General features: G+C 46.4%; 1 non-coding gene across 1 annotated transcript; it reads right to left on the bottom strand.

Moving 5' to 3' along the window:
- Positions 1–7,698: 7,698 nt before the first annotated feature.
- Positions 7,699–7,823, bottom strand: LOC117717430 (U6atac minor spliceosomal RNA). The gene has a single exon (XR_004607917.1). It is a non-coding gene; the product is annotated as a U6atac minor spliceosomal RNA (small nuclear RNA).
- Positions 7,824–14,013: the final 6,190 nt, after the last annotated feature.

Below are 14,013 nucleotides of genomic sequence, written 5' to 3'. Positions count from 1 at the left end.
GGAGAGTCAGAGGGGGTGGGGAGAGTGGGAGGAATGGGGCCAGCCATCTAGCTCAGGATTGGGTGTCAGCCTCACTGTGTTCATCACTGTATAAGGGTGACATAATGGCAAAAGGTCAACTGTACACTAGTAACAGTGGACCATCCACCGAGAGTGTTTATCAATGCTTCGACACACTTCAGTGAATTTTTTAAAAAGCATATATCCATGAGAACTGTAAAAGAATTTTCCCTTAATCCCACTACCCAAAGGCAGCAAACAGCTAGGGTCCTGACTAGGGTCAGCTAATGACCTGGAACAAGCTTTCAAGTGAAGTGTGAAGTGTTGCAGTTCTCCTCAACATATCATCCAGCAGAGCCCTGTGATACTCTCTACAGTTAAGACCAGGAGATAGAAAACCTTGGCTCTGAACTTTATAACAGAAACAACCACAAAGTGTCCTGTAAGCCTCTGGGGGGACGGGTTTCCATTTGTTTATTTTAAAATTGAGCTCCAAAATGGTCATCTAAATTCAAGGGCTAGAAAGAATTGCAGGGTAAGTATTCATCTAAGTGCTAATAATACTTGTCTTAGATCAGGTTTATACTGTCATATGCTTTATAATTTTCTCCTGTGTGATCATTTATCGAAGTTTTTATATTATACACTCTTCATTTTCCATACTGCAACATAGAAAGCAGTTTTAATTCCAAAAGAGTAAAGTAAATAAAAAAACAAATAAATAAATAAATGTAGGGTTTAGTTTTGCTTGTTCTTGTTGCTTAAGAGAGTCTCTGTGGTGTTTGTTTTTTAGATTTTTGTTGTTGTTGTCGTTGTTGTTGTTGTTTTAGCCCTATTGTTCTAGAATTCAAGATCCTCCTGTCTCAGACTCTCAACTATGATCCCATGGTTCATGGAAGTGCTTTAAAAACAATATCCTTAGACAAGCTCATATACCGTGCTTACCACGTCATGGGCAGAGTCTCATAGGTAGCCATGGGATACTGTGAAAAGTAAGTGACCACACACAGAATTCCAAAGAAAACTCATTACTCTAAGTTTCTCCTATGCTTCCAACTATCTGAACTCGGGACTGAGACCCTCCTTCCAACCTCGGGGTTAGTATAAGGTCTGTGGGCAGCCAGCATGCCAAGGTCACAGGTACAGTAGGAGGCCACCAAGTGCACACAGTAAGTCTACCTCCACTCTTAGCATGGTACATACAGGGCACACAGTAAGTCTACCTCCACTCTCCCTTGCAACGTGGGCTCACTGTAAAGTGCACTGGTTCTGAGGGAAAACATCAAATCAAATATGATGTGTTTAATGTTGACTCCCTGATCAGGAATGCAGCTCCAGATGTGAAAAACTTGCTCTCAGGATTGAAAGAAAAAAACAAAATCTATTTTGTGGTAACCAGTTTTAGGGTGATTTGGTTTGTGCGTAGACTTTAAGAACAAGAGTACTCACACTCAGCTTACTGAGCGTCTTAGGCAACAAGGAAAGCTTAACTGAAAGAATGGAAGCTGGTGTGGAGTTGTACCTCCCTGGAGACTGCCCTGGCACACTCACTCAGATGGTGGGGTTCTCTTTGGAAAGGCAAAGATCTGCTCTAAGCAGCCCTTGGCCTGCTATTTATTATGAAATTTACTGGAAATTTTTCATGGTAATGACTGAGGCTGGCTGGTCACTGAAAGTTTAATTACCTAGTCAGTGAAGAACTGTAGATGTTTCTGAAATGGCTAATGACATGGTGCTTGTCACAATTGCTTCACATTATCATACCAAAGGCTCTTCATACTTATTTCTGGTTGATTACCCTCTCAGGCTGCCACTCCCCAAATGTCATCTTGAAATCTTTCTGCCCTATAGCTGCTCTGAGGAGTAAGTTAATGACATGTTAAAAAAAAAAAAAAATCCTTAAATGCCTCAGGAGTCCTATTAGAATTCTGAACTGCAAACAGTACTAGTGAATGAGCTGGCTGGACCTTGGGCCTGGCCTTCAGGGAGGTAGTAAGCCCCTGAAATCCAGCTCCAGCTCTCCTTGTGGTCCTCTGGTTGTTTCCCATGATGCAGGGGAAAAGTGTCTCTGGAAATCCTGTCTTGAAATTTTTTTCAGGAGTAGGGGGGAGATCTGAAAGAGGCCTGCCAGCTTGATCAGGGCTGGCTGCTTCTGCCAGCAATATATAAAATGTGTTTTTCAAGGATAAAAAGTTTGGTCATAAGATACATGATCTCTGTGCTCCCAGCCCCCATACTGTTTACCTTTGTGATTAAACAGGAATCAATGCCTTCCCCTGGCCTAGGCTGCTTAGAGCCAATCTCCTTTCAACAGAACCCCATTTGGGTGAGTGTCAGTCTCCAGTGAGGTGCAACTCCACACCAGCTTCCATTTCTGGCAGTTAAGCTTTCCTTGTTGCCTAAGAGGCTCAGTGAGGTGAGTGTAAATACTCTTGTTTTTAACATCTACACAGGCGGTTTCCAAAGAGACCAGAAGAATTTGTGCATGCCTATGAGGTACTCATGGCTGCTAAAGCATCTTTGGGCCAGGGCTCTGTGATAGAACACCGTATTTACTTGTTATGCAAAGTTTCATCCTCAAATACCAGCTCACTGAGCTGCTCAGAATGTCCTCACAGGGACGTCTGATGTACCATGCTTCCTGTTTTCTGTAGAATTAGCACAGGGTGCTCAAAGCATTGAGGCATGGAAGTAGACAGGCCTAGTGGCTATATCTCGTGTCTACCCTCGTCTTCCTTCCCCTGTCTCCTAAGAAATTGATGTTCTTGAGTGACTAAACCTGTGATCCTAACTCCTTCCTCAACAGTGTAAGGCAATGGTCAGGGGAAGCTGGGATGAACTCTGCTTGTCCCTGAGACACATGAAGGCCCAGCTAAATAAAATAAAGACAGAGAGGAATAAGTTATATCCAGTCCAGCTTCTTAAAGTAGGGTACATGTGTTTTGGAGGACAGCAGGGGTGCGGTGAGCCTGAGTAAACTACTGAAGAAAGGCAGCAAAGCCCCTTTTGTTTCTCCAGAGTGAAAAGAAATGCTTAGTTTTAAACTTTAAGTATAAGTTAAGAAGTCTTGTTGCCACTAAGACAAGCCTTCCTTTTCTGAACTGGGTCCGGCTATGCCCACACTAGACACTAGTCACTCTCCTAAGGCTGGGCGCTATTATCCTTTAGTCGATGATTCCACCCATGTGTGTAGAGCTTCTGCTGTGTGGCAGATGAGAAAGATATGGCTCCCTCCTGGGGAGCTCAGAGTCCAACTAGGAGGAACAGGCCCATCAGGGAACCACTGAGAAAAGATCCCTGAGCTGGTAGGGGAAGCTCGTGAGAGGTTTAGTGCAGTGAACTAGGTAAGGATGGCACTCATTCTCTGAGCCTTTGTGTGACCTGGCCACACTCCTACCTGCCCAGCTTCCAGTCACCACTGCTTCCCTGCCAGATACAAGATTTAGAGAGAGGGTGTTCAAGCGAGTTCTCTGAGTTTGGGTCTGTGGTCGCTATCTCCTTCTGGAACCAGATGGCTTACGGGTCAGAGCTCAGCCTTGGGGCATGCCCTGTGGTGGAACTGAGTAAGTCATGCTCATCTTGACTCTAGGAACTCCAGACAGATATACCATTGGCCACCGGGGTGCAGAAATGGCTTTGTGAGCCAGGAGTAGAGAGCCGAGCTGTTGGCAGCCTATGATCTGGAATCCTGCCTACTGGGTGTGGCGAGCAGGGCAGGTGGAATTCCAGACATGTTTTCAGCAGAGACCCAGAATGAATTATGGTTGTTGCTTCTTGGTGTTTTCCTGGGATGGTGAGCACCCTGCCCAGCCTCATCTCAGGAAGTGTCCCCTAGTGTCCCACCCTGACACCCTCTCTTCTCATTCACTGATACCCAATGCCCCACAGAATGTTCCCTCTTCCCAAAGGTCACAGGCTCCTCCGTAGGGACATCACTTCTTCCTCTCACACCTGATGAGATGTTGTGTGAAGTTCGAATCTTAAGAGGCTTTACCTCTTGTATTTCTTTGTCCACTTGGTGTATTCATTCCGAAACCAATATTTGTTTTTCTGATGAAAACTTGAAGTTCACTGGTCTCCTCCTCCCTGGGCTCCCACAGCCTTTGCCCTCTGCCACAGCTTAAAAATTCCGCCATGCAGTCCATCTGTGGACCTCTCTGTCTCTCCACCAGGTCCTGAGCAGATTCTATAGGGTGAAGCTTGCCTTTGCTGCTGTGGCGCTCTCAGCCAACACTGACTGTAAATGTCATTTGGACCTTCTTCTTAACCATCTTTAACCTGTGTGGTCTTAAGCTTCCTGTCTATCATCTGTCTGTCTATCTTTCTATCTATCTATCTGTCTGTCTATCTATCTATCTATCTATCTACCTTTTGTTATTTTTGGAAACTGCATCTTTTATTGTAAGCGTGGATGGACTAGATTTAGATATATAGATTCAGCTGCCCCCAAAATCACAGGAATCTGCCCGCCTCTGTCTTGGGAGTGCTAAGATTAAAGGTGTGTGGCCTCAAACATCGTATTTAAATTCCATCTGTCTTCTTGAGCTGTAGTGTTGTGTAACCTGGGCTCAGAAACCAGTATTAAACTGCTATTGCTGCTATGCTTTCTTCTCACTCAGGGTTCTCTGTCTCCTGGAAACAGCCAGAAGACAACTCACTGACTGTCACCCAGCAGTCAGGTAAACTCAGACCCTTCCAGGATGACATGGTACACCTCAGGCAGAGGAAGCAAAGTGCAGTGACCCAGAGACTTGGCTCCAGCTCTAGAATTGTCAGGAGGGCTGACTGGCTGTGGCACATGCTTGGTCTAGGATGTAGTAAGTGATCTTTTATTCATTAGGTTGGTCTCCCTGAATTATCCATGTAACTCAGCATCCATGTGCTACTTCTGTGCTTTCTACTGACAGCACATGATTTCATATGTTTGTGTCCTTTGTCTATATTACCCCACACGATGGCCAGTTCTATTAAGAGACTGATGCAGTTCTCTACACAGAAGCCAACACAGCAGAACAGGCCATCAGGACAGGCAGGTTTGTTTGTACCATGCACCAGCATGTTAGCCCTGGTTGGTTCCTGAAAAGTATGGGGGTCCCTTTGGGCCCTAACATGTCAGCCATGTTGATAGTGAATGATTGGACCATGATGGTGTGGCATTAGGGGAGGCTTTTGGAGTATCAGGAAAAAGTACTCTGCATAGGTCATTAGAGCAGAAGTGAACTCACATTAAATATATTAAGAATGTTAGGTGAGGGCTGACAAGATGGCTTATCAGATAAGTGGGCTTAGTGCCAAACCTGAAAATTCAAGTTCATTCCCTGGAAATCCATGCTTTAAAGAGGAGAACTCATTTCAATAGTGGATCTGATATCCACATATAAACATCAATTATTTATATGCATAAACATATACTACCTGTAAGTACATTATATATACTTACAGAAGTATATATAAGATATAAGAATTATATATTATATACTTTTGTATTACAAGTACATACAAATGCATATTTTAAAGTATATGTGTAAATATGTATGTATGCATATAAAAGGTTGCTTCCTGACAGGCCTGATAATTGATGGAGCACAGAACGCACTGAGGGGGTCACAGACGGCTGTTTGGTTGACCAGCAGAAAATGAGAACACGATTGCAAGCAGGGTGCTTAAACAGGCTCAACACCACCTGTAAAAGCACGGAAGCCATTCTCTTCTAAGCACTGCTTGACCCAAATCCATGGAAAATTGATCTGCTGCTGGTGTGAGGGCCAGCGTGTGCATCGCAAGACATGCGTAGCTCACAGAATGCCAAAGAGTCAGTGATGGGGCTCTAGCTGTCATTCCTGTGGTCAGCTGCAGGTTGGAGAGGCTCCAGTTCACTCCGCTTTTTTACATTTCCCTTTTAAAATATGTTTCTTCTCTTTTTTCCTGTTGGCTTATGTAGTCCTGGCTGTTCTCAAACTCACAAAGATCTGCCTGCTTTTGCCTCCTGAGTGCCACAGTTAAAGGCATGCTCTACCTCGGATAGCCTCTTTTTAAAATATTTTTACATTTTAAACTTCTGGGCAGAAGAGGCATGTCTCTGTGAATGCTTCTGCAGACAACCACATAAACACTGTGCAAATCAAGGTACTGAGCATCCACCCCAGAAGGTTCTATGCCCCTGCAAGTTCTTATCCCAGGCAACTGCTACTGAGTATTGTCATCTACTTCGTTCCTTTTGAGCTTCGTGTAAACAGGACCACACACATGGTTGTTTGGTTGTTGTCTTGTGTATTTGTATGCTTTCTCCATCTCTCAACACAATTATTGTGAGGTTCACACTTCTGCGAGTCTCGGGGTTTGCTTTCTGTGGATAGCTGTAATCATCCCTTGTATAAACATACCGAGATTTGTCTACCATTTCCTGTTGATGGGCATGGGGGTTGTTTGGTCTAGAACTGCACTCGACTTTCTCGTACAAGTCTTTTTGTGGCTACTCACTTTGCATGCATGTGTTTGTGGTGCAGGTGCGTGGGTGGCGTGTGTGTTGGGGGTGTTTGCCTACATATGGTGTGTGTGTGGGGGGGTGTATCCACACACTCACACATGCATGTGCAGGTTCACATACATATGTGTGTGCGTGTGAGGCCAGAGGATGAGAGGGCAACCTCAGGTGTTGCTCCTTCTCGGGTGCTGCCACCTTCTTTCTTAATCCTGGATCTCTCCTAGGATCCAGGGCTTGCCCATTAGGCTAGACTATCTTGGTCCATCTGTCTCCACCTACTTCCCGTTGCTACTATATGCGCACACCACCCGCCTGGCTTTTTACACAGATGCTGAGGATCAAATTTCACCAGGCGAGCCTGCTGCTCAATTTTGACCCATTGCATGGAGGCTGCATTGTTTGTGTGTGTGTGGTTTTTAAATTTTATTTTAAAATTTATCACCATCACCACCATCATCATCATCAGTGTGTGTGTGTGTGTGTGTGTGTGTGTGTATGTGTGTGTGTGTGGTACATGTGCCACAGAGTACATGTGGAGGTCAGAGGGTGACTTTGTAGAGTCAGTTCCAACTTTATGTGGGTTCCAGGGATTGAACTCGGGTTCCCAGGCTTACATGACATGCACCTTCACCCTTCACTCCCTGAATCATCTCGCTGGCCCATGAGAATGTTACTAAGGGGAAGCCCTGACAAGGCTCTAGTACAGTAGCTGGGCTTGGCCTGCGGAAGCCTCGAGGAGCTCTGTACCAGGAACTCAGTCACCACTGACCCAGGTGATGTCATATTACTCTGCCACTTATGTTTTATTGGAGAAAAGAGGATTTGAGAGAGAAGATACAAGAGATTTTAGATGATTGTTTTGTTTCATTTTTTTTCCTGCCCCTCTTTTGTTGTTAGTTTGTTTTTCTAGGCAAGGTTCCTTTGAACATCCTGGCTATCCTGGAACTTTCTCTGTAGACCAGACTAGCCTCAAACTCACAAACATCTACCTGCCTCTGCCCCTCTGCCCCTCTGCCCCTCTGCCCCTCTGCCCCTCTGCCCCTCTGCCCCTCTGCCCCTCTGCCCCTCTGCCCCTCTGCCCCTCTGCCCCTCTGCCCCTCTGCCCCTCTGCCCCTCTGCCCCTCTGCCCCTCTGCCCCTCTGCCCCCTGCCCCTCTGCCCCTCTGCCCCTCTGCCCCTCTGCCCCTCTGCCCCTCTGCCCCTCTGCCCTTCTGCCCTTGCTTCTGCTTCTGCTTCTGAAGTAGGTGGCACCACCTTAAGCATGTGGGTGTTGTTAAGCCCAAGGGCCTCTTCCATTTCTGTCAAGGGGAGTGCTAAGCTTCTCTGTTTTCATTCAACACTTTTTGTTCCCTTTGAGACAGAGTCTCACACTGTAACCTAGGCTGACCTCAAACTCTTAGCAATCAAGTGCTGAGATGACAGGTGGGTGCCACCACGCACAGCTTCGAAGTATCATTTTTATGTGCTTACAAAGGAGTTTGCATTCTTTGGGGAGGAGAGGGGACAGGGTCTCCACAAAGACCTGACTATCCTGGAACTCACTAGGTACACCAGGCTGGCCTCTGACTCTACAGTGCAGGAGTTTGCATTCTTAACCTGGACCAGGAGAACGATGAGATAAGATGTGAATTCAGGAACACAACAATGTCCTTGGGAAATGGCATTGAGCCACCTACAGTGTGTGTCCCCAAGTGAAGGAAGCAGCCTTCCTACATCATATGTGAAGGATGTCCTCACCTCCATGAGATCATCACTTACCCTGTAAAGCATCATTTCCCAGAACTGAGATGAAAGATGGACTCTCCCTAATTTCTGCAAAGAACTTTTATTCTGTGTTTCCCAAGTGATTCTCGCCTCCATGGCAACATCAATAGTAAATATCCAGTTTCCTAATACTAGCCTCCTCAGGCATCCCAGGCTTCAGACGATCAGATGGTCACTGATTAAGAAATTGCTATGTGTGGGTACCACATGAGGCAGCTCATACTAATTTTAACTTAACCCGTACACAGAGACACAGCTTTTATTGTTCCTCTTAAAGAAAGAAACAGAAACTCAGAGAGGTGAATAATCTACCCAAAGACACACAGCAGAGCCAGGATATGATCTTATATACTTCTGGCCCTATGGCCTAGCACTAAGTCTGACCAGCTGCTTATGGGGAGAGCGAAGGAGCAAAACCCCAGCTTGGCCAGAGCCGAGGGTTTGGAGAGAGCAATCACATCCTTCGCCTCCTGCGAGCTTTATTGAGTCTACACTCCTCTTCCTCAAGCAGATACACACCTGGCTTCTGATGGCAGCGCCAATATGATTTCATATTTTCTAACTTCGGAGGACAGCCAGTCGGCCTCCTTGTATTAACAGAAGCTCATTTAGAGAAAATTCTCCAAAGGAACAGTCACAGAGAATCACTTAGAGAAACAAGTGGCTTAGTCAGGAATGGTGGCCATGCCAAGAATTCCAGTACTCAAGAGGCTGAAGCAGGAGGAACCTGAGTTTAAGACCCGCCTGGGCTACACAGAGAGTGCTTATCTCAAGGAAAGGAAAAGAAAACAGTAAGTGTATAAATGAATATTTTCTGTATTACACGGAACAATCTGCAGTCAGTATGGGGCAGTATGAGGTTGGGAGAAGCAGTTCAGGAGAATGGACAGACATTCTACAGATCATTCCAGAAAGAAATTCCACTCGTCCTGAACATAGGATTTCAAGTATTAACAGGAAGCTTTGGAGACAAGGAAAAGGTCAGGAGACAAAGGTAAAAGAAGGTGTCTTTCCCCTGGTGTCAGACTCAGCATTTAGATATATCTCAAGCCACTCAAGGTGAAGCCCTGTTTCAGACATTATTGGGGTGCTCTCATCTTATCTTTAAATGAATTCAAGGCACTACGGCCAGTAGAACCCTTTTTCTGGAACCCCAATGTTGGACTCTGAATCCTTGGAGCTGTTAGTGTGATACCGCCTAAGGTGCATGAACCCACTTAGTTTTCTCCACCAATTAAAGAACTAAACGTCAGGAAAGAGTTTGAAAGTCAAACAAAGCCAAAGTCTATTCAAAGTGGAGTAGCAAGTGCAGAAGCCAACCCTTGTGAAAGGAGGGGATGGAGTCCAAAGGAGTCATGCTGGGGTGCCAGCTGATACCTGGACATCAGAATCCCCTTTGGGGGTTCTCAGTCTCATGATCAGACTCTCAAACAATGTCAATAGTGTTTAAAAGTAAACCCCCAAGGGCACACAGGCAGTGAGTGTAGGCAGCTGCCCCGGGAAGGAGAATGGAGAAGAGAAGGGAAAAGGCCTTACTACTTCAGTTACACTGGCATGGAGGTCAGACACAGTGGACACACAACCACATGGCAGGAAGAAAGACTGTAAAATAAGGAAGCCCACAGTACCAGAAAAGGTCAACATCAAAAACAAGCAAGCAAACAAACAAAAACCAAGAGATGGAGTAAAGAAAAAGAACAGGGAGCTAGAGAGGTGGACAGATCCAGCCAAACCTCATGGCTACCCAGTGGGGATTGTGCTAACAGGAAGGAATTCTGGGATAGAACCTGCAGCATCTCATTAACTACCCCCACCTATAAATTTAGCATGGCTTAAAGTGAGCCCACTTTCCTAAGGGCCACCCCTTGGCCAGATGATTGACTTGTCTGGCTGAATTCAATTTTTTTCTGTCTTGGGTAGATTAGAATGTTGGGTCTCTATCTAGGCCAGAGATTTCATCCTCTTGAGTAGAATGAACCAGTTTTCCCTTAATGTTCTGTCAGACAGACAAGAAGTTGCTCTGGTGAGAGGCTCAGGTCTGAGTAGACAGCAACTGCAGGGAAGGAGTCAGGAGCGCCAGACTGGGAGGCTCAGCATGGATGACCACAGTGTCAGGTGCCCCAGGAGGAGATGACTTCCAGTCCTGTGAACAGTGGGGACATGTCCAGTAAGATGCTGGCTCTGGAGCCCTGGGCAATGTTCTCTTTCCCAGAAAGGGAAAGGCTCAGAGTTCTAGCCTGCTGCATAGCGTGGAAGCTTCAGGAAGAACGGAAGCAACTGCTGGCTGGGCCAGAGCTTGGCATGGGTGGGCCACAAAGATGCTGGAGGAAAAAGGGCAGTCCAGGCTCTGTGTCCTGAGCTTGGCAGAACCACCGACCCCACCCTTTGAGGCTCAACTCATGCCTGATGGTAGAGGTAGAAGTAGATGTTTGACTGAGTGAAGACTCAAGCCTTGACATGAGCATGAATCATTGACCTGGGACCCTCTGACCACCAAGGAGTTGAGATGCGGTGACACACAGCCCTTCTGCTAACTAACCTGGCAATTTCAGCCAGAGTGGTTGCCAAGCCATCAAAATGCTCATGGCTCTTAGTCTAGGCTCCCCACTGACCTTAGAGTGCGATGGGAGCATGAAGCTGTGGGCTTTCCTGGTCATATACTCCACAAATCCAACTCCACAAACCCAGGGCCTTTCCTCCTGAGCTTCTCATTCTCTTATTTCTCCACAGTATAGGGCTGGGACATGTCCTTAGGAAGAAGTATTGATGGCAGGCTTAGCAATGAGCTTTGTCAGAGACTACAATTTGGGCTTCAACAAATCCGAGTTCCAATGTAAGCCGCGCTGCTGTCTGCTGTCTGTGAGGCTGAGATAGATGCTGAGTCTCTCTAAGGCTCAGCTTTCTTGGATATAAACTATGGCTGATTCTCCGTGGAGCTGATGGGAGGATTAAACCAGAAGCATATGGCAAGCAGGAGGGAGCCCAGTAAATGAGAGTTTCCTTTATCTAAGCAACTGAACTGCCTGATCACTCCTCAAAAGGAGGGAGGGAAGCCAGTGGAACCTGTCAGGAGAGGGACCCTGTTGGATTTTAGGGTCACATCTGTCACTGTGGAGGGTGAATGACACATCTGCTGGGTGTCACGTTCATCCTAGGGAGAGGCCTTATACTGCAGCTGTTGCCACAGCGACCCATTGGGTGATGTTTGCAGTGCAGCTCTGTTTCAGCACAGCATGGCATGATCCCTGAATCTACAGCCCAGTCCTGATGACACCTGTTTTTGCCACACTGGCTTTCCAGCTCCTCCTGGACCCACGGCCTCTCAGCTAGAGGAGAGAGGAAAGGACTCGCTGGGATAGTCACTATAGAAACCTTTAAAGAAAACGTGAATCTTTGGAAGTTACTTGAATATCATTACTGTGCATGTGTGCACATTGTTAAAGGCCGGTATGCATGCCGTATGTGCACGTGTACATGTGCATGTGTGCATGTGTGCGTGTGTGCGCACTCACACACACACAGTGGGCATGTACTAGGAGATTCTAGAATCATGGACTCTAGAGAGTGAACTCAGATCCCTGAGTTTGTACAGGCAACACCTTTGCCCATGAAGCCATTTTACAGGCCGTATGTTAATCTTAAGAGTGTTTCTGTATCAAAGCAGAAAGGCTTTTACTGGCTTTGACTTGTTCTGATGAGCTGCAGTTTCAGCCTCAGCTGGCTCTCACCTAAACAAGCTCTACTGTGTCCTACTCTGATGGGATTCGAGGATTTGATCACTGCAAAGTCACTACACACCTTGGAGTCACTATAGGGTTTACAGGTGGTGCTTAGAGACATTTCTTCTTGGGATGTCTACTAAAATCCCAGAGGCAGGGAAGTTCTTAGCTTGATTTTTCAGCAAAGACATCAAATTGGAGAGAGGTCGGACAGCTTGCCCAAGGTCACACAGTTTGCTGGTGTCTTGCTATTCTCCCACTGCTGATCAGGAAGAAGCAAGCACTATGGTTTGTCTTGTAGAGCTTTAGCAATGCATTCTGCATACATGTAAGCAATCTGCTTCTCCCTTGGGTTTAACCTCTTGTGACTATTGGTACAGAAGGGACATGGAAATACTACCCTTAGACCAGGCTGTAGACTCTACTTTGGGGAAGCAGTACAGAGGGGTTGCTGGGGTGGCTGGCCTTCTGTATTCTAAGACATTTAGTCTCTCGTAGTACGTGCCCACTGCATCAGCAAACTCAACAAGTCTGCCTTGAGCCCTGTTCTGAAAGTCCTGCACCAGAAGCCTCCAGATGCTCCTCTGGCCCTGTGCTCTATGTCAGGCAAGGCAGTAGTCTGTCCAGAGCAGCCCTGTGTTCCTGTGAACCTCACACATAACAGGAGCATAACCTGTCTAAAAAGCCACTCCCAGGCAGCTCTTGGCAGGTCAGGTCAGATGGGTGTATCGAGAACACACAACGCCTCTTCAGAGAAGAACGACAGTGGCCACTTTAGACTCACCAAAAGACCACTGCATGATCACTTCTATGGAAGAGTCATATTACCTCTTGTCTTGGTCATTGACAATTGCTGTGAAGAGACACTATGACCATGGCAACTCTCATAAAAGAAAGCGTTTGATTGGGGCTGCCTCAGTTTCAGGGTTCAGTTCATTGTCAGCATGGCAGGGAGCATGGTAGCCTGCAAGTGACATGGTGCTGGAGAAGTAGCTGGGGTTCTATACTGGGATCCACAGGCAGCAGGGAGAGAGACTGGGCTTGGCATGGGCTTTCAAAACCTCAAATTCCACCCCCTCCAACAAGACACACCTCCCAATCCTTTTAATCCATTCAAATAGTGTTACTTGTTGATGTTAAAGCATTCGGATATATGAGCCTATGGGGGTCATACTCTAAAACAGTGATTAAACTTCAGTATGAGTTTTGGCGAGGACATTCAAACTGTAGCACATGGAGACTAAGCATAAAGATTCATAGTCTCCTGGTTTTGCATTCAATTCAATTCCATTTCTCAGGATATGGGTGACGACAGGCTGGAGGGATGGCTCAGTAGTTAAGAGCACTGACTGCTCTTCCAGAGGTCCTGAGTTCAATTCCCAGCAACCATATGTTGGCTCACAACCATCTGTAATGGGATCCGATGCCCTCTTCTGGTGTATCTGAAGACAGCTACAGTGTACTCATATACAATCAATCAATCAATCAATCAATCAATCAATAGGCTATAGGTGATGGTGGAAAGTCACTGTATCTCCCTGTAACCTCGTAACAACAGCCCGGTACCATCTGAGCAAGTTACCACATGGTTGTTCCATCAGTGTTCGTGATTAGTAAGTGGTCAATAAACAGTGCTGTTTTTACAGGTGTGGCCACTCAGACACTCAGGAGTTCTTCTCAGAACTACATATTGCTGTTAACATGCAATAGATGTCATTCCTTTTGTTTCTTGCGTCAACTGCAATTTAATCCTCACGGGCAGGGCTCTAAGGCTGCCTAGCCCACAGATATAGTCTCCATTCCTGCAAGGCTGCCTGGTGCCTAGTGAGAGCTTAGATTGCAGAGAGAAACCAAAGGGAGAAGGACTAAGAACCCCAGAAGTAAAATCTCCCTGTGCCGTTGGCTGGGGCTGCTTGGAGACCTGTCTAGCCAGCCGGCTATGTAAAGGTCACGAAACGATAGCAGCCTCGGTTGTAGAACAGGTTAGGACACGAGGCAGAGAGAGTAAACTCAGAACAGGAAGGCACTGCAATAAGGACACAGATTG

The sequence above is a fragment of the Arvicanthis niloticus genome, chromosome 11 (genome assembly GCF_011762505.2).
Source record: "Arvicanthis niloticus isolate mArvNil1 chromosome 11, mArvNil1.pat.X, whole genome shotgun sequence".
In the NCBI taxonomy this organism is placed as follows: domain Eukaryota; kingdom Metazoa; phylum Chordata; class Mammalia; order Rodentia; family Muridae; genus Arvicanthis; species Arvicanthis niloticus.
Note: the sequence above shows the minus strand (reverse complement) of the source record. Positions and strands in the feature narration are given on the sequence as shown.